General features: G+C 41.3%; 1 protein-coding gene across 4 annotated transcripts in view; it reads right to left on the bottom strand.

Moving 5' to 3' along the window:
- Arfip1 (ADP ribosylation factor interacting protein 1) overlaps positions 1 to 17,369 on the bottom strand; it is an 83,150-nt gene extending 65,781 nt beyond the window's left edge. For 2 of the 4 annotated variants that reach the window (XM_032898164.1, XM_032898163.1), the window contains exon 1: positions 17,276 to 17,369. The gene's annotated coding sequence lies outside the window, so the exon portion shown is untranslated. Of the gene's footprint in view, positions 1 to 3,182; positions 3,225 to 17,275 lie in introns of those variants that run through there. The other 2 variants (XM_032898160.1, XM_032898161.1) reach the window with 2 other exon arrangements.
- Between the last annotated feature and the right edge of the window lie 2,784 nt (positions 17,370 to 20,153).

Raw genomic sequence — 20,153 nt, 5'->3', positions numbered from 1 at the left:
AATAAGTCTGGGAACACAACTGGGCAGTACAGCAGTTGTCTAACCTACAGTCGGATTTAATCCCCACTCCTGAAAAAAGCACCCCCTTTTTTGTGTGCAATATTTGTCACACAAATTCAGGATATTCTGCTTAACTGAAGAATAATGAATCTTTACAAGTGGCAGATTAGTACAGAAACATTGAATCTGCAGTCAATGGGTCCCATGTTGTATTCTTGCCTTACCAAATCCTCTAAGTCAGTCACCTGTCTTTCATCTGTCTGAAAGTTTAGTTTATTCAACTAAAACAAAAGAAACAATTGCTTCAATTATCGAATTGAATGATTCTACAGATCTATGAACAAGAGAAAGCATTGCTTGTGCTTAATTATGTGCCAAAAACAGCTATACTGACTGGAGCTCAATTTAAACAAACTCACTGCTTAATCTTCCTCCCCCATTTAATGATAGTCAGTTCTCTCTTTTCTTTCCTTCCTTTTCTTCCCTAATTAATCTTTCTCCCTAGTTTGATGAGATACAATAGTTGACTTATGGTATTTCACCAGAATCAATTATAGAGCCTTCAAAGAGAGAGAAAGAGAAGAGAGAGAGAGAGAGAGAGAGAGAGAGAGAAGAAGGAGGAGGAGGAGGAGGAGGAGGAGGAGGAGGAGGAGGAGGAGGAGGGAAGGGAGGGGGGGGAGGGGAGGGGAGGAGGAGCAGAAGGAGGAGGAGAAGAAACCAGGAATCAGACTCTATGTCTATCACTGCCGGCGTGCTGAGTTTCATGATGAGTCTCAAGCATGGCATTCAGTCATTTTTTTAAAAGCTCTCTTCCTGGGTTCAGATGCACGTTCAGTGAGTAAACATTCATGGGAGTAGATAAGCCAAAATGGGAGCCACCTATGACACTGAATACTACTATTATTTTTTAGAAACACTGTCATATTTCATTATACAAATTAAATAAAACCTGTACAGCTTTCATTTTTATTTTGATGTGACAAATAAGCTTTACCTTCTAGAGTCTGAGACCGAGCAAGTGTTTGTTAGAGTGGATCTAGCTATGTGATGTTTTTATTTATGAATTAATTTCAATAAAGCAATTTTAGTTTTTTTTAAAAGCTATCCTATAAAGGTTTAGGTCACTGTGATGGTTTGCATATGATTGGTCTAATAGTGGCACTATTAGAATGTGTGGCCTTGTTGGAGGAAGTGTGTCACTATGGGGGTGGGCTTGGAGACCCTCCTAGTTGCCTGAGGATGCTCAGTCTGTTCCTGGCTTCCTTCAGATGAAGATGTAGAACTCTCAGCTCCTCCTGCACCAGGCCTGCCTGGATACTGCTATGTTCCCACCTTGATGATAATGGACTAAACCTCTGACACGGTAAGTCAGCCCCAATTAAACGTTGTCCTTTATAAAACTTACATTGGTCATGGTGCTTATTCACAGCAGTAAAACCCTAAAACAGAAGTTGGTACCAGGAGTGGGGTATTCCTGTGACAACCTGACCATATTTTGGGGAGGACTGTAGAAAGACTTTGGAACTTTGAGCTAAAAGAGCTCTGTGGGATGTTCTATAGGAGCTTGGAAAATAATGTGGAGAACAGTGAAGAAGATGGAGGCCTGGCTTGTGAAATCGGAGAGGGAATATTAAAAACTCTTTTCAGGGCTGATGCTGTTTTGATTGTGAAGATTCTGTGGTTTTGGCTAGCTGTGATTAACAAGTTACCAGAACTATTAAAGGGAACCTTTACATTACTGGTACTATTGATGCTGGTCAGCTGGAGCTAAGAAGTTAGTGGTGATTAAGAGGAGACCAGCGTCATTGACGTGAAATCTTCTGGGAAGTGTTTTCTGAGAGCACAAAGAGGCTGTGTTCCAGAGATAGTCAAGGTTGTATCTCATGCTGTGGCTGGAACTGGGAGTGTGTAAGAGTCACCCAGGTGGTACTGGTTTTGAAGGCATGAAGGGGTCATGAAAAGCAGCTAAGGCTGGGCACTGTGAGAGGCCATGAAAGACCATGTGTGAAGGTGCAGCCTCAGTTGCAGTTGATGGCCCAGGACTGAAGGGGTCATGCAAAGGAGTTGAGGCTTGGCACCATGATGAGAGCCTGTGAGAAGCTATTGGTGAAGCCTAGTTGCAATAGAAGACAGCGGCATTTTGGAGATGCCAGTACCATGAGATGACCACCAAGAGCAGCAGCAGCAGTGGAGAACAGGCATCTGGAGCTGAGAAGATAAGGTGTGTGCTACAAAGGGCAGAGCTGGAGAAGTGACCCAAGCCCTTGGAGGAGCCTAGAAGATCATGGGTAGATCCCAGAACATCGGACAGTTAAGAGTTTGATTTTGCTTTTGATTGTGACTGTGCCCTCATATTTTTCCCTCTTGAAGGAAGGAAATATTTTAGTGGAGCCCCCAGTTAAGAGACTTTGAATTTTAAAAAGACTTTGAATTTTAAAAGATATTGGATATTTTAAAGGGACTGAACTGTTAATATGTAAATACTGTGGGACTTAACTTAAGACTTATTAAGTTATTGAGATCTTGGGGATGAATAAGAAAATAAGGGTTGAGGCTTAATAGCGATGTATTTGTGTGTCAAGTTGACAAGGGGTCAATTGTACTGGCTGGTTTTGTGTGTCAACTTGACGCAAGCTGGAGTTATCACAGAGAAAGGTGCCTGAGTGGAGGAAATGCCTCCATGAGACCCAGCTGTAAGGCATTTTCTCAATTAGTGATCAACGGTGGGAGGGCCCCTTGTGGGTGGTGCCATCCCAAGGCTGGTGGTCTTAGGTTCTATAAGAGAGCAAGCTGAGCAAGCCAGGGCAGCAAGTCAGAAAGCAACATCCCTCCATGACCTCTGCATCAGCTCCTGCTTCCTGACCTGCTTGAGTTCCAGTCCTGACTTCCTTTGGTGATGAACAGCAATGTGGAAGTGTAAGCTGAATAATCCCTTTCCTTCCCAACTTGCTTCTTGGTCATGATGTTTGTGCAGAAATAGAAACCCTGACTAAGACAGTCACCAAGAACAAATGTTTAAGTTACTCCTTATTTTCAAAGAAACCTCCCCCCTTTTTATCTGGTCACTATGCACGAGAGTTTATTACTGAATGGTGTACCTTTAGACAACTAGTCAATCTGGACAGTCTGAGGCCTTAAGATGGGCTGACCTTACAAAGCAATACAAACAGCACCCCAATCACCTCAACTCTAGACTGGACTCCTCCTGTGGCTGCCGAGCTGCAGCATCATTGCTGCAATCAGACACAACTAAAAGTGAAATGTGTTAAGCTCGAATTAAACACTCAGTTAAAAGACTGGCATCATTCACTGACATTCTTATAAATACTGCACAGCATAATTAACTTATTTGTGATCAAAATTTGTTTTACAAAACTATCTGGAGCTATATGAATTATCTATTGATTACACAGGTAAATGCTTCTAAAAAAAATCAGAAAAAGCACTTGAATAGAATGAAGAAAACAATTTTATAAAACCATGTATATGCATGAGACACTTCAAAAGACTATCAGCTTGAACTGACAGATAAAAACTGATCAAATATCTAAAGCCAAATGTTAGTGACCTTAGGTCTCCCAAAGCAACGCTGCACACTAGAACTCACACCTCTTGTCCAGATACTGGAAAAGTCATCTTCAATCCTGGTAACTGATGTAACTGCTTGCTGTGTAAGTGAGACACAACTCTCAGATTTCATCTGATAAAAGCTTAATGAGCTATTCCTGCTTCTAATGTATCTAATAATAAATACATGGAGAATGTCACTACATAAAAGAGCTCAGTTAAGCACAAAGGTTCTAAAAAGTACTTTCAACCCAATAGGGAGACAGAGTATTACAAGACATGCTAGACAATAATGTGCAAGAAATGGGTTTCTACTCTCAAATTGGACTAGAAAGAACATTTTTATTGTTAACAAACAAAATCAAATACATTAATAAAAATACAGTCCCAGAGAGACGGCTCAGCGGTTAAGAGCACTTCCAGAGGTCCTGAGTTCAATTCCCAGCAACCACATGGTGGCTTACAACCATCTGTAATAAGATCTGATGCCCTCTTCTGGTGTGTCTAAAGAGAGCTAATGTACTCATAAAATAATAAGTCTTTAAAATAAGAAAATAATACAAAATGGCTGAGTGGGATTTATCCCAAGAGCACAGGATTGGTTCAATTAGAAAAATATATCAATATAATCAGTCCTCATAAATTTAACAAGGTAAACACATAGCCATGTACACTGAGACAGAGTATAGCTGGCAAAATTAAACACTCGTTCAAAATTAAATACTCAAAGAAACAGAAATATAACTGAAAGTACCTTAGTATGTATGTGTTCTGTATCTTATTTAATATCTATCTTATTTAATAAAGAAATAACAGGTGTTTCCACTGATATTGAAATAAGGCAAAAACTCCAGCCATTTTCACTATTATTTGGCATTATGCTAGAAGTCTTGACCAATCCAACCAGTCAAGAGTCATAGTAAAGAACTTTATCTCTATTTGCAAACAATAGGCAGTACATGCCCCCAAGAGAATCAAAGTGAAAAGAATCCACTGAAGGAACAAGATACAAAATATTCAAATATCAGCCTGCGTATATAACAATAATCAGTGGACCAAATGACAGAAAAATATCCCATTTGTAATAAAAAGACTAAGTAGTAATAAAATAAGCAATGTATAAATGCGCACTATAGCATTCTTTGCAACCATAAAACACTGGAAACCATCTATGCCTATACATACAAAAGGGATTAACTACACCTAAACTAGGCAAGTCCAACTATTGACACTGTGAAATGCTGCTATTCATACGGTTCATGCTTAAGAACCTTGTAGCTAAGTTTTAAAAAAAAAGTCCTGATGTCCTAAGTTTACAGTTTTGTGCTGGGCCACATTTATAGCTATCTGTGGCCCACAAGCCTTAAGTTGGACATGTCTGAAACTTTGTCTGCTCATTGAAAAACCAAAGACTGACAAGCTATGTTTTGCTACCTCTATCTAAGAAGGGGAATCTAGGAAAACACAGAGGAAGCATGACTCAGAAACAAGGTGGATGGTTCATCCAGAGTAGGGGGATGAGAAGAAAAGGGAAGGATTGGGAACTAGAGAGCTAGTAGGATGAATAAGTACTGATACCTCTAGTTATAATTTTAAAACTAACTGACTCTTAGAGCTATAATGATGCTCACATATCCTTGAAAATAATTTTAATGAAAACTATAACTAAACAGGGTGGAGTGGAAACTGAAAATTAGAAATACTAAGAAACCAATCTGTTGTGAACAGATAACTAAGAAAGCAGGGAGGAAAAGGAAATCAAACAGAGTGCACAGATGAACAGGAAGCATATGTGTAACCCTACCTGTGGGAGAAGCAGAAAGAGGAGTAGCACTTCAAGGTCAGACTCAGCTGTGCATAGAGTTTGAGTCTACCTAAGGGTTAAATGAAAATCTGTTTAAAAGGAAAAAAAGGAAAGAAAGAAAATATAGATATTGGGAACTACATTTTAAATTGTCACAGGAAAGCTATAAGAAAGGAAAATGCTAACACGAACCCTGTAGTGTTGGTCTGGAATCAATCCTTTAATATGTCTGTATATGTATGGGTTAGTTTTCTAGCCCTGTATTAAGGGGTAAGAAAGATAAGTACACCTGCACCCACTCTTGGTCTCTAAACAACATTCTCCAATGAAAAGAATAAAGATTCTGGGACAAACACTCCACTCTAAGGATGAATCAAGAAAAACAGAAGCGACTACAATATCATCTGGAGTCAGAAAATAAGGAAGTTTTCCAAAAGGAATGGGAACATATCCAAAGAAAACAGATGTCAACCTGAAGGAGCCACTAGTTGTTAAACTTGGCTTAAACTGAGTAACAGCAACAAAATGGCAGTAGTGGATTTAAGGAAACAGACTAAAACTAACAGGGGAAATCCCTTAACAACATAAGCAAATACATACGTAAAGGGGAAAAGACTCTCACTTCAAGACACTCAGGACTGAAAATACAGAACAGAAACAGATGGTGAGATGCCACAACGGGTTCAAAGAGCTTGCTGTGCAAACCTGAGGTCTGATCCCAGCAACCACATAAAAAGCTAGGCATGGTCACGTTGAGATGGGGGAGGCAAGGATTGCTGAAATGTCATGACCTCCAGCCCAGCCCCGAGCTCAGTAAGAAGGCTCAGCCTCGAGCTGGTCTCAAAGGAATAAAGTGGGGAGTGAGTGAGCAGAGACCTGATCTCCTCCGCTGAGTTTCTGAGCACACACAGCAAGCTGGCACACACCTGTGCTCACACATGATCCATACAATCACACACCTGGCGGGCTGAGGCATCAGCACCTCAAGTCTCAGGCTAGTTTTGGCTCCATCTGGAGTTCCTGGGGGTACACAGTGAGACCTTTGTCCCCAAAGGGGGTCACTGATTGAGGAGGAGAACAGGAAACAGGATCATCAGATAAACACCACAAACACTACAGACCAAACCCACTTGATAAATGCTAAAATTAGAGGGCAAATTTTTGAGAAAAAAAATGGACCAAGTCTGGTTTTCCAGATTTTCTCACAATATACTTACCAACTAAAAGAGAAAAATAGTAACTTCACAGGGGAAAAATTCAGCTTACAAACTCAAAGAGATCAAGGAACTCTGACAAATGAGATACATTGTTTTCTTGCCAAAAATGTGTAGGCCTGAACTAATCATGAAAACAAAATAAACACAAATTAAGAGACTGTCTGGAGGCTTGAATGTGAATGGCCTCCACAGGCTCCTATATTTGAATGTTAGTCAGCAGGAAGTTGCACTGTTTGAGAAAAATTAGGTGTGTCACTGGGTTTGGGTTTCAAAAGCCCATGCCAGACCCAGTGTGCTCACCCTTGCTTGCCCCCACGCCCCGCCCCCAGGCCCTGCCCTCTCTCTCCCCTTACCCACATCTCCCTCTTCCCCTCCCCTCCTCTGCCTACATATCGGGATATAGAACTCTGAGTTGCCTCTCAGCACCATGTCTATCTGACATGCTCCCCACCATGATGACAATGAACTACCCTGTGAACTGTAAGCAAGCCCACAATCAATGTGTTCTTATTTCTAGATAGATTGATGGATACATACATACAATAGATGCCTTTGTCACAGTGTCTCTTCATAGCAAGTGAACAGTCACTAAGGCACAGGCTATGAACTACCTGATTATACTTGTCAAAAAGGAAACTTTTCATGACAAACAAGGACATTTAGAGTAGAAAAGACTATGAAAGCTAGACATAGTGGCACACACCTTTAATCCCAGCATTTGGAAGGCAGAAGCAGGGAGATCTCTGTGAGTTTGAGACCAACCTGATCTACTTACTGAATTTCCAGGGCTACATAGTGAGACCCTGCCTCAAAGAGAGAAAGAGAGAAAGAGAAAAGAAAGAACGAAGAGAGAAAAAGAGAGGTGGAGAAAAGTATGGAAAGGAACTGGAACTAAATTCAGTGCAGGTTCCTTTCTGTAGGATCCTGAAATTGAAAAATGGCAGTTAAAAATTTAGGCTACTCTTAGTCCTTCTTACCCTCTCTTACCCCTCTTGCTCTTTGTTCTTCTCTGTTCTTGTCCCCACCCCCCACTCCATGTGCCATGGCCTTTCCTCTCTTCTTCTACTCTTCTCTCATTAAACCTCTCCCGTGGACAAAAAAAAAAAAAAAAAAAAAATTAGGGGTTGAGGATTTAGCTCAGTGGTAGAGCGCTTGCCTAGCAAGCGCAAGGCCCTGGGTTCAGTCCCAGCTCCGGAAAAAAAAAAAAGAAAAAAAAAAAAAATTAGGCTAATTTCAACAAGGATAGCTTATCGGTTATACTAATATGGATCATTTATTCTTGATAATTACAGTATGCAAGACATTAGCAATAAGGGGAACAGGGATAACAATATAAGAAGCTCCATTTTGCAACTGTTAAAGAACCTAAAATTCGAACAAGGGCTTTAAATAATAAACAGTTCTAAGCAAAAGCTGAGAAATTGCCTTGAGATAGAAGGGAAAAGTTCTTCCACTGAGATGGCAATGGAAGGAGAAAGCCTACAGATGGAAAATGAAAGTCGCTCAGGCACTCACTTTCCTTGTCTTGTCTCTCGTGAGAAGGGAGTCTCCAGGACCAAACAGTAGCAGTCAGGAAACCGTGAGACAACTAAATCAATGGCCGAGGCAGACAGAGGCTCCAGCACTTCTCAGAAGGCAGAGATACTAAGTCCATGCGGCTTTAACTGCTCCACTCTATTCCATGCTTGGTTTTCAAAGTTACGTGTGTCCACAACTTAGATGACTAACGCACACGGGCAGGAGATGTGAAGTCAGTGCTGGTGGGGATGAGGAGACGGCTCAGCTGTTAAGAGCACAAACTGCTCTTGTAGAGGACCCAATTTCGGTTCCCAGCACCCATTTCAGGTGGCTCACAACCACTGTAATCTTGCTCCAGAGGAACCCAGCACCCTCAGACCTCTGTAGACTCAGACCCAGACACACACACATGCGCACACTTAAGAAGAATGTAAAAAGTAAAAGTTAATGAGCCAGGCATAGTGGTACAAGCCTTTAATACTAAGACTCAGGAGGCAGAATTAGGCAGATCTCTGAGTTTAAGGCAAGCCTGGTCTTCAATCTGAGAGATCTGCCTGCCTCTGCCTCTGCACTGAAATTAATTAATCCATTGCCTGGCTAAATTTAGTCATTTTTAACACTGTCTTTAAAACAGAATAATAAATTACTACTACAAATTACCACTAATGTTCAGGCCCTCTTAGGCCAGTTATATTGTAAGCCAAATGTCTTAGGTTATTTCTCAGACTCATTCTCCATAATCAGGCAGAGGTATTCATTAGCTAATAAACTACTAATTAGTAGTCATATATATACACGTATATATATATGTGCATGCTTGAGGTTTATACGTCAATTCCAATGGTCTGAGATTCTTTAGCTTTTACTATAGAAACATGACTTGATTTCTATAAACTGAAGAAAGTAACATACATATTCAGAAGGAAGCCAAGTAAAAAACTTAATATGGAAGGATTTAATAAGGGGAATTCTGTGTCCTACAAAACTTAAATGCAATTTGGGTCTTTTTAGAAACAGGGGAAATAGAGCAACAGTTACTAGATTTGCCTGATTCCCCCAAAATAAGAAACAAAAGACTCTGGACAACACTGTAAAAAGTGAAATTCCAGTAGTCATTGTACCTATAAACCACTGAGTCTAAAGACTCTAAAACTTAATATTACACATCCATGAGATGTGAGCTATTGAACAGATATCAGAGTTTCAAACTGACATGCCATACACCACAGGAGTCCTGAAGGTAAGATGAAGAAAAACACACATCAGAAGGCAGACATAAACAGGACATACACGGTATACCATATCGAATATGAATTTAAATTCTTCTTTTAGTAAAGTAAGTATATTATGGAATCTAAAACAAAATTCACTTGAATAATACACACAAGACTTGAAAGAAACTTACAGATTTTTAAAATAGTGTGATACTTCAACCAGGCATGATGGTTCACACTGGTAATCCTAGCACTTGAGAGGTGAAGGCAAGAGTTCGAAATCATCCTCAGTCTCACAGTGAGTTCAAGGCCAGCCTGGGTTATATGAGACCTCAGCTCAAAAAACTTTTATAAAATATTTAAAATGTGAGTCTGCAAAGAAATGTCCTAAGAGTTACTCTCTGTGGACTACTTTAATGAAAGCATTCTGAGGAACACTACAAATGGAGTCAAGGAGGTACCCGGTAATGTGGAATACTAAGGGTAGAACGCAGCAAGTCTTGGTCTTGCTTTGATCTAACTTGGCGTGATTTCTCTGCAGTGTCTTATGTTTTGACATTCCAGAGCCTGGTAACCATTATAACGACTAGTGGCTCTATCTCCTTGAGAATTCTTTTCATTCAGTTAAGTGTGAAGAACAAGGCTTGTTTTAATGTCGCAATTCAGGATTAACCTTCATGACAAACTGACTAAATTACAATTTAAGAAATAGAGCAGTTCTGTTAATTAACTCTATGTATTTACAGTTGTTTAGAGTTGAAAGTGATATCTAAACCACAGAAGTTTCCCTGTCAAAACAACTTCATTGTCTTCTATGACGGTCTTCCTAAAACAAAGGAAAGTATCCTTTCCTTACATTCCAAAGAAAATTATGTTGAATTGAAAATGGCTTTTCATATAACATATTCAAAGTATATTATATTCCTTTTCATAAACAGAATAGCCAAATAAAAAGAAATAATACTTCTGTCTTTATATCAACAACTATCTGGTGGTAACTGTTTTGATAGCTGTTTTCTTGATTAAGTAATAAATTGAGTTTGCATTGCTTAATAAAATAAATGCATCAGTCTGGAATTCAGTGGTAGAAAGTTTTGACCAATTACAGTTAGCTCTTAATTATAATCCATAAAGAGAAAAACTGGTAAGTTAACCTAACAGATAGTCAACGACAGTCATCCCTACCACCACAACCAATCTTTAAAATATATAATAAAATCAACTATTTGGAAAAGCCTTTTTCTTCTCCCCTTTATATTACAGAGAAACTAATGCAATAGAAAGGGGTAAGATTCTCAAAACTACATTACTCTCTGAAAAGGAAGCTAGCTGTTAATAAATGTTCAATTGTTTGGTTCAGTGTGCCCTCTTTCCTCACAGGTGGCTAGCTGGGTTCCAGCATGTCAGCAGTGAAGCTAACCAAGAACAACGAGATCACAGAGTTTGCTACTTACTGTAATAGATTTCATTCCAAAATCCAACAACTTACTTGTTACTTGGTATTACGGACATCAACTGCTTTTCTCCCTTAGTAACTGATAATTGGAAACTTACTGTTACCCAAAAACATATCAAATAAACCCCCTCAAAGTTTACAGGCAGAAACTCAGTAGAAAAAGAGTTCATGGTAAGCGCAGTTTAATATAGACAGATACAGATCATCATCATATAAAAATTTTAAATACATTAACACACAATATTAGCACGCGCGCGCGCACACACACACACACACACACACACACACTATTTCCTTGCTCTATCTCCTGAGAGGCCATAGAAGCAGTGACAGGCAATGTTCTCAGCAATAAGAACATACACAGCCCAGACACTGGTTTCTAATAGCATTTTCCAGTAAAAAGAAGGGTCACACTCCAGGAGAATGAATAGTTCAAGAACCAGGGAAAGTAATACCCTAGATGATCCAGGAGCATCTTGTAGAAGAGAAATTAAAACCAAATAAACAACCTCAAAAAGTGCTTTTAAAAAAGCAATCTGCATAATGACAAGGTATTTCAAGAAATCAATTAAAAAGGCTGGAAGAATGACTAATAAAAAGCATCACGGAATTATAACCCAAAGTGCAAACATGTATTCATTTTTCAGAACAGACAGTCTGGAGCGACTGTTCAGCAGTCAAGAGAGTAGGAACATATTGCTCTCACACAGGTCTGAAGACTGGCCCCAACACCCATGTCAGATAGCTTACACCCACCTGGAACTCCAGCTCTAGGGAGACTGAAGTTCATGGGCACCTGTGCTGACTTATGTACACATACCAATACACACACACACATATATAATTTAAAATAATAATATAAATTTGATAGAAATGATTGAATCAGTAAACAAGGAGAAATATTGCCCTTACAGTTTATTTCTTTAAAGTTTATATGAATACTCCTCCCCTTTAGGAAGTAAAAGTTAATTCTCCACTCTATCTTTGCACCATATAAAGAAATTTTCTTCTATAAAAGGCAATATTCAAAGGGACGGGCTCAAAAAGAGTAACTCCACAACAGACAAAGTGAGACTGGCTGTCATAAAGGGTACCATCGGCAATGTGGTTACAGTGAGTCAGGAAGGGCACTTTCACTCTGAGCTTCTCCTCCCCATGCTAACCATGACAAAACATTGGATAAATCCCCACAGATACAGGTAGAAGATACCTTTAAACAGTGATCTGCAAAACTATCAACTCATCAAAAGCAAGGAAATCCGGCCACACAGTGGTAAAGCATGCCTTTAATCCCAGCACTTGGAAGGCATATACAGACGGATCTCTATGAGTTCAAGGCCAGTCTGGTTTATAGATCAAGTTCCAGGACAGCCAAGGCTACATAAGAAACCCTGTCTCAACCTCCATTCCTACCCTCCAAAAAGCAAGGAAATCTTTGAAACTTCAGTGCCAAGAACACCTGATGATTGGATGGGATCCTGGAACAGAAAAAGGACATAAGGGAAAAGCTGACTTGATGTAAATAATTGTGTCACACTAATGACATATGTTAATAGGGAAATGGAATATTCAGCTACCTCTATATCCTCTTTTTAGTAATTCTGTAAGTCTAGTCAAGGGTTCATTATAAGTAATCTAAAAATATTATACTATTTTATAAACTATTAGTACTTTATTATGTGAATTAAGAAACCAGCAATTTAGTTTACAGTTTAAACATTACTATTTTAACTACTATAAGTGTAACAATTCAAACTCAAAAATCTTTAAAAGAAAAAAATCAAACAACAACAACAAAAAAAAATCTATGAGCTAAAGTCTTTAATACCAGCATTTTAGGATAATGAATAAATATTGGGTCTGGGGTCATGGCACGTACACCTACACATACACTATACATATATGAATTATTAATAAATCAGGAGCTAGAAAGACGGCCCACTGTTTAGAACACTTGCTGCTCTTGCAAAAAACCTAGCACATAATGTACACACAATACAGATAAACAGGCGCACACAAATCCACAAAAATATAAAGCAAAAAAGCTATTAAAAAAACGTAATGACCAATGGAGGCCAGCTTGGTTGAGCACAGTTTCATGGAACCTAATTCAAGGTAAGGCTGAAGAATTACAAGGTAAGGAGTTTTCTTTTTACTCTAAAAGCAAGCAAAGTCACAAAAGGGCTAAGGAAAAGGGAGAGAGCGACAATCAGTATGTTCATAATAAATCAATGTTCTCAGGATGGAGAAAGGATTAAAACAGGACAAAGCCAGCCTAAAGGAAGGCTATAAACAAGTCTCAGGCAAGGTGATGTTGCTATGCATTGTAATGCTAGAAACACCGGAAAGAGGAAGGAGATCCTCACATACACAAGTGGTGCTATATCACTTGCCCCCCAAGTTATCACTGACTACAGCCTACAGTTGAGCAGAAGAGAGGTAGGCAGGGTTTTGGTTCCCAGGCTTGGAGGTCTGAGGCAGGAGACTGCAAGGGAAGAAAAGCAGAGAAGGTGGAAAGAGGAGATCTTTACACCATGGGGTAAATGATCCTGAGAATTGGCCCTGAGGGTTGGCCAGTTAAAATAAGAGCAGCACAGACAGAACACGGCAAGTCACAGCTCAGGATTATTGATAGGGTTTTAGATACTAATACCTTAGTAGGTAGGTATCTGCCCAACTCCAGTGCTGATTAAAGGCTTATTATAAATATAAAACTTCTGTGTCTTTTATCTAAGAACTGAACTATCCAAGGCAGGTGGAAACACCCCATCAAATATTTTCAACAACAGGTGATAGTGTGAAAACTAAAGCAATTCATGGATGTAGGGAGAGCATGGTCAAGAGCCATTAAAAAGAAAGTTATCATCTGTTGACATATATGACACTGAAGGAGGGGCTGTAAGGACTGTTCCACATTTTAAAGATTTTATATGTCAGACAATGTCATCACCCACTGAAAACAGAAACAAGAAAAAGAAAAGCAATGTTTGGGAGGTGGGAAAGGAAGGAGGAGAAATGAGTCTAGCTTGAAGACATCTTCATGTTTCAAGGGAAGGCATTGACCAGTTAGCAAGGAGTACAGACTTACAGCTCAAAGGAAACAGAAAACCTACATGCCTTTAGCAAAGCTGACAGCTTTAGCCTAGAAAGAAAGCTAACAGCATAATAATCCCAAACATGCAAGAAAATCATTAGACTTTGACCATCTGGATTTAGTTTAAAAGCCAAGAGAGAACACGGCTATATTTTGTCAGCTAAAACACCATGGGGAAGCAGAAAATCTTCCCATCTTGGTTCAGTAATATAATAATTATGTAACAAATCACAGTATTTCAAAGTGTTTACCAGGTTGGAAAACACTGCTAGAAATGTTCTAAATCTGTGCTGTCCTAAAAGACAGGCACCAACACAAGTGACCACATAACTTAAACAGCCACAAGGTTAGAGGCTATGGTATTAGAATGAAGAGGTTTAAGGCTTCCTGGTATTAATTAATTTGATCCTCAACTATATTTTGAATTAACTGTGAGGGGACCTGAGACCTATGGGTGGGGATGGGATACTGAGAGTAGAAGAAATTTTCATTCCATCTGCTTATTATATATTTGGGAATTTTACTTCAAGACCATCCCGTATAAGGCTGGAGAAGTAGCTTGCAGGTAGACTTTTGTTTCACAGCCTTTTTCTACAACCCCAAAGTAGCACTCCTATCAACCTGCCTTCCAGTCACGGTCTTCCCAACCTCACCATGCTCTGCAATGTTTTCAATATCCACCAGTAGTGTCAGCTTCCACCCAAGGCTATGTGAATTTAAGTATTTTGCTAAATTTAGTTCTCCCTCTATCCCAAATGATCATGCTGAAATTCAAGGTTCCAAACTCACTAGGCCAAGGTTAGTTAGTCTCCAATCTTACAGGTGATAATACACACAATCCAACAAACTTGTATCCATCTCCAGAGAGGCCCTATCAGCTACTAATCTACAGGCCTTTGTCTATGTTACAATATAACATTCAAGGAGGTGTTCACCCTCCAACTAGGAAAAGATCCCTTGTGTCTGATATAATCAAAGAAGATATCTCCAAGTCATTCCACAGATTTTACAATGGAGTTTCCTAGAAGTTATCTAAAGTCACACACCTAAGGTCAACCCTGCCTCCACCAAAATTATTTTAAGCAAATTATCTTAGCTCTATGGGTCATTTAGGTTCAGTAAACTTCATCTACAACAGTAGCTCTCAACCTTCCTAAAGCTGTGACCTTTTAACACAGTTCCTCATGTTGTAGTGACCCCCCCAAGCCATAAATTTATTTCCACTGCTACTTCATAACTGTAATTTTGCTACTGGTATGAATCATCATCTAAATATCTGTGCTCCGAAGGTCCTAGTCCACCCCTGTGAAAGGCTCCTGGGACCCTCCCCCACAAAGAGGTCATGACCTACAGGTTGAGAACCACTGATCTAAACAATGAGGAGGAGGGAGCATCCTTATAAGGTTGCTAGAAGGATGAGTTAAGCATGAAAAGCACTTGGCACCGTGGACATAGCAAATAAATGTATTAAATGTACCTGTCACTTCGGTGCTATCCAGAATCTAGCTTCTAAATTTGCTTTTATTTTACAAGCAAGTAGCTTAGTTAGCACTGACTGCTCCACTAGGTGAGGATGCTACACTGAGGGAAAATCATGACATTGTTGAAGAGAAGACGTTACTTAGATAACTTACTATAAGCTGTGCAGGTAACACTGTGTGAATTGAACTTCAAAATGTTACAATTTCAACTTCCAAACACTTCACAGTCAAATCAGTAAGTAAATATGTGCTCCAAGACTTACATAAAGCTTGGAAAGATCCTCATTTACAAGAAACAATAAATAACATACATAATACAGAATGAAGAGAACGGGGTATCAAAAATGCTGAAGCCATATGGACTACATAAGACATCTTTGCCCTTCCTTAGGGAAGCCCAAGGCAGACATCTCTCTCCAGTTAAAAGCAAGATAATGAAAGCCTAGAACAACCATCATTCCAATGCTTTCTTCTGAGTTGTACCCAGAGGACTGGTGATAGTTAGTATGCATTAAATAATGATAAACACATCAGTGTAGAAATTCCCTGTATTGACAAAGCAATGGACACAGCCAGCTATCCCTAAAAAGAAACCTCAAAACCACAAATCAGGAACTGACTTGGTTCCTTCTATAGGTCCAGGAAGGAATGTAGAAATATGGCAGTTTCTTGAAGTAGTAAGATTTCAGTACCAAGCTGTAATCCCTGCACTCTACTCTGTACAGCACCCAAGTAGGCCATGTGCAACTCGGGGAAACAACAGCTCCATGAATAAACCGTTTCGACTAGCTTCAACAAGACATTAGAACATACTTAATCTTGCTGGACATTACACATGTCCTTTAAGAAGTTGATAAAAGACTGCCTTTACCCAGAACACATATACAAACAGCACAGAATTTCAGGGGTAGGAATAGAAACCCCCTGAAACAAAAACGAAAATTAAAAGCAAATAAAAATAGAACAAATATAAGAAAAGAGTACAGTTGCAATACTTGCTCTGAAAGAGCAGCAATGAAATATAGCCATTCCTGCAGCCTCCAGAGAATTGACCAACCGTCATCAGTCTGGTGCACCTTTCTTCAACAATCAAGTTAATCAGATGGCAAATGTGAACGAACACACCTTTGCAGTTGTGAAAGCAACACATTGATGAAAAGCCCTGCAATTCTTTTTCATTCTTTTTTTTTTTCCTGATCAGATAAGAAGCAAGTAAGTATACTTCAGGAAGGACACACAGAAATCCTGACAGGGTGATTAAAAGGATCTGCAGGAAGTGTAAAGTATAAACCTTTTGAGATCAGAGGATTCAAGAGGAAAATAAGAACAAAGCCAAGGAAGCAATAACAGGGGAGAAAGTCTAGAATCTAAACACTTAAATTAACACACACACACACACACACACGCCTCCTTTCCTAGACACGTAAAGTGTAGTTAACTTGGCAATAAGGAACGCACCAGAAGGCAGGGCCACAATTTCCTTCTCCAAACTCCAGCATTCCTAGGACGCCCTCACTAGCACTCAGGCTTGGGACCTTTCAGGCGGGGCGCCTCCCTCTGCACCAGTGTCAGGCAACCTCTCCGAGGGCTGATTGCTACCTCCCTTCCTCTCACAGCAGGAGAGAGGAAGCAAGAGACTTAGGGAAGAGCGGAGGGAAAGGCGGCCCACTCGGACAGAGTCCAGAAAGACCCGGACTCTGCCAACTCTTCCCACCCACCGCCAGCACAGCCAAGCGGTGCCGCCCCGGGGGCCGGTGCTGCCCTCCTTCACTCCAGAATACACTCAGAGGAATGGGGCGGACTTGGCTGCTCCCAGGGATGGAAGTGCCCAGGAGCAAGTTTGGCGAGAGTAGCCGTAGGCGACTCGTCCGTCCCGGAGCATGCCACCTCAACCCCATCCTTTCCGCCGCGGCTCCGCCCTCACCTGTCTGTCAGCAGGGAAGCCGGCAGCGCTCCGTCGCGGGTTCTCCCGGTTGCAGCAGCTCTCGGGAATCGCGTCGGCCCGAGGCAGGAGGGACCGGAAGCGCGACCAGGAGCTTTTCCTTCGTCTCCTCCCCCACGCCTCGGGGGCGGGGAGCAGCTGCAGCTGTCACAGGCTCTGGACAACCAACCGCCGAGGACACTTGCACCGGCGACCTCTCAAGCCGGCCTCCGGCGCTTGCACCCTACCCGCGGAGCCGGAAGTGAGAGACCGGAAGTGCGGGGTCTTGAGCCCCGGACAGCCTCTCTCTAGAAGCCAAGCCGGGACCCGCCACGTCTCTATGGTGCGCGCGCCTCTCCCAGGGGGCTGGGTCCTCTGGACTCCGCCCCGGGCCGCGGCCCTGTGAACTACATCCGGGAATCCGCACGGGCCGTTGCCCGGGTAACCGGTTGCGGCGTGGAGCAGAGTCACTACTTTGCAAAGTGCAACCCTCCAGCCAGCCAGTCTCTGTCCTTTTCCCACACTCATAGTCCGTGCCTGGGTGGAAGCTCACCACCGCGCAGCCGAAAGTTTGTCAGCCACCGGAGAGACCGGGCGGGAGGCGGAAGGGATGGAGCGAAGATGAATGTACACCCGCTGACAGCACGGAAGCCCAGTCCTCGCTTTCCTAGGTGTCTCTCAAGTTCTCCGCGACCAACGCACTCGTACCAATCTGTGCAGAAAGACCCGCATCCGTGAGCGTGAGGTTGTAGCTCTGTTGCTGTGCTCCCCTTCCCCGCTGCTCTCTGACAGTGGGCTCAGGGTACTTTTCTTCGCTGCTCTTCTCTTGCCAGCACCCAAGATCTGCCTTCCTGCTCATCCCCTCTTAAGTAGATCGCCGTCGCCCTGTCCACAGAAACATTTCAACTATCCCTCTCTCAGAGCTCTTCTTGGCCGTTTCCTACCAGTCTTTGGGGTACCTGCGAGAGTCTTTCATATCTCCAGCGGCGCTATATAGAAATGTGCCAGAGCACATTTCTATTGAGTTCAATATCCCTGTACTGTCTTCCTCGGACTGGTTAATAGTAACACTACATACAATTATTTACAAAATGCACCACATACATTTTAAACCTAAATAACGGTATTGTCTTAGATTGCCAGCACATCAACTCTTACAAAAACAGTGCTGACATGCCCAAGCATAAATCTTGTGTAAAAGGGCCTTCCCGTTCTGAAACTGATCTATAAAGGGGGGCGATGTGCCAATTCACTCAAGCAGTATGTTGTGAAGTTTCCCACTCAAAGCTATCCTCCAGAGTTGGAACTCATTAGTCTTTGCTATTATTAGAAAGGGGCCCCTGTCTAGTGCAACTCCTGCTCTCATTCTGTAAGAACTGAATAAGACTTGTAGCTAAGTGCAAATGTCATCTATAGGGCTTCTGAAGGGTGACTTGGAAAAGATGTCCAGCAATGCCCAGTTGTGTATGAATGGTGTGGACAGTATTTATCAAAACTGGGTGTCTCCTTAAGGATGTCTGATGATGTCTCTTTACATTTAGGGATACTTGGCTTCTTGTATTGGTTGTTTGTCCTTAAGTGGTATACTTTCTCTGAGAATTGCTGATAGTTTTTAGGATGGCTCTGACGGACTTGGAAAGAAGGCTAATTTTCTTTGAAAAAGATGCTACTAAGTTGCTTATTCTAAGTAACAGTAAATTTTCACTTCCTTGCTTTTTTCTTCTGGTTTTCTTTGTCTCCTTATCTTTATTTTTGTCCATTTTTGCCCCCAAAGAATTCTGTCTACCCATTCTGCTTAGAATGAATAGAAGATTCCTATTCCTCTCAATTGACATATATGATCAGAGGGGTAAGAGAAAAGGATTTGCTGTCACATATAATCATGACGTGGAGATGAGGTATTCAACTTTTGCAAAGTTATTTCACGCGTTGTTCCCTGGGCTTGTAGAGAACTTTGGTAGACCGCCTGCCTTTAATTCTATAATCAGGAAGAAAAGGAGATAAGGCACAGATGGTGGCTGGTGCTCTTACCCCATTCTGCCTCAAGTAAATGTCAGATTTAGATTTTGAATGTTGCATACTACTTATCAGTGCTGTTTTCTCAAGAGCAAGAAATTGCTACATCCAGATCTTATCTATGAGAATTCTGATAATGTGTCAAAATTTCCAGCACTCTTCATCAGTAGGTTTCTCTTCCTGGGGAGATAATTAGGTTACTAATCACACAGTGTAATCTTCAGGAAACTCTTAAGAACACATTAAGAAGTTCCCAGATGAGCCAGTTGGTGGCGCAGGCTTTTAATCCCAGCACTTGAGAGGCAGGCAGACCTCTCAGTTCAAGAACAGCTATAGAATTCCAGGATAGCCGGAGCTACACATAGAAACCCTCCAAAAACAACAACGACAAAACAAAAACAAAAAACAAACAAACAAATAAAAAGCGACGACAACAACAAACGCCCAAAGAGCAGCCGGTGCTTTTCGAGCCAGTCCTGTCCCTTATCTGAGCCAATTGAGAAAGCTGGCCCTGGTGTTATGGGCTCAAGAAAGCTGACAACCCAGCCTGACATTCAGCTACTACCTCCAGATCCAGGGCTTTGAGTTGGCCCACCCCAGCATCTACTCCACTAGGAATTGTTGGACTTTGTGAAAGGGCTGGCCCTGCATATCCAAAGCTGCAGGATCTCCATGACACAGGGCAACAAGGGAATATCTGAGAGGACCCCCAGTGAGGATCCAGTATTGATAGAGTAGCAGAAGCCAGAGGTCTCAAACCAGATCAATGACTCATTGTAGTGAATATTTGCAAGAAAAGCTGTTTGGGAGAAGGGGTAAACTGTGTGTGACACCTTGACACCTCTCAGCTCCCATTGGAGATTTT

The sequence above is a fragment of the Rattus rattus genome, chromosome 3, assembly GCF_011064425.1.
Source record: "Rattus rattus isolate New Zealand chromosome 3, Rrattus_CSIRO_v1, whole genome shotgun sequence".
Classification (NCBI taxonomy): domain Eukaryota; kingdom Metazoa; phylum Chordata; class Mammalia; order Rodentia; family Muridae; genus Rattus; species Rattus rattus.
This window is presented reverse-complemented; position numbering and strand designations above follow the sequence as displayed.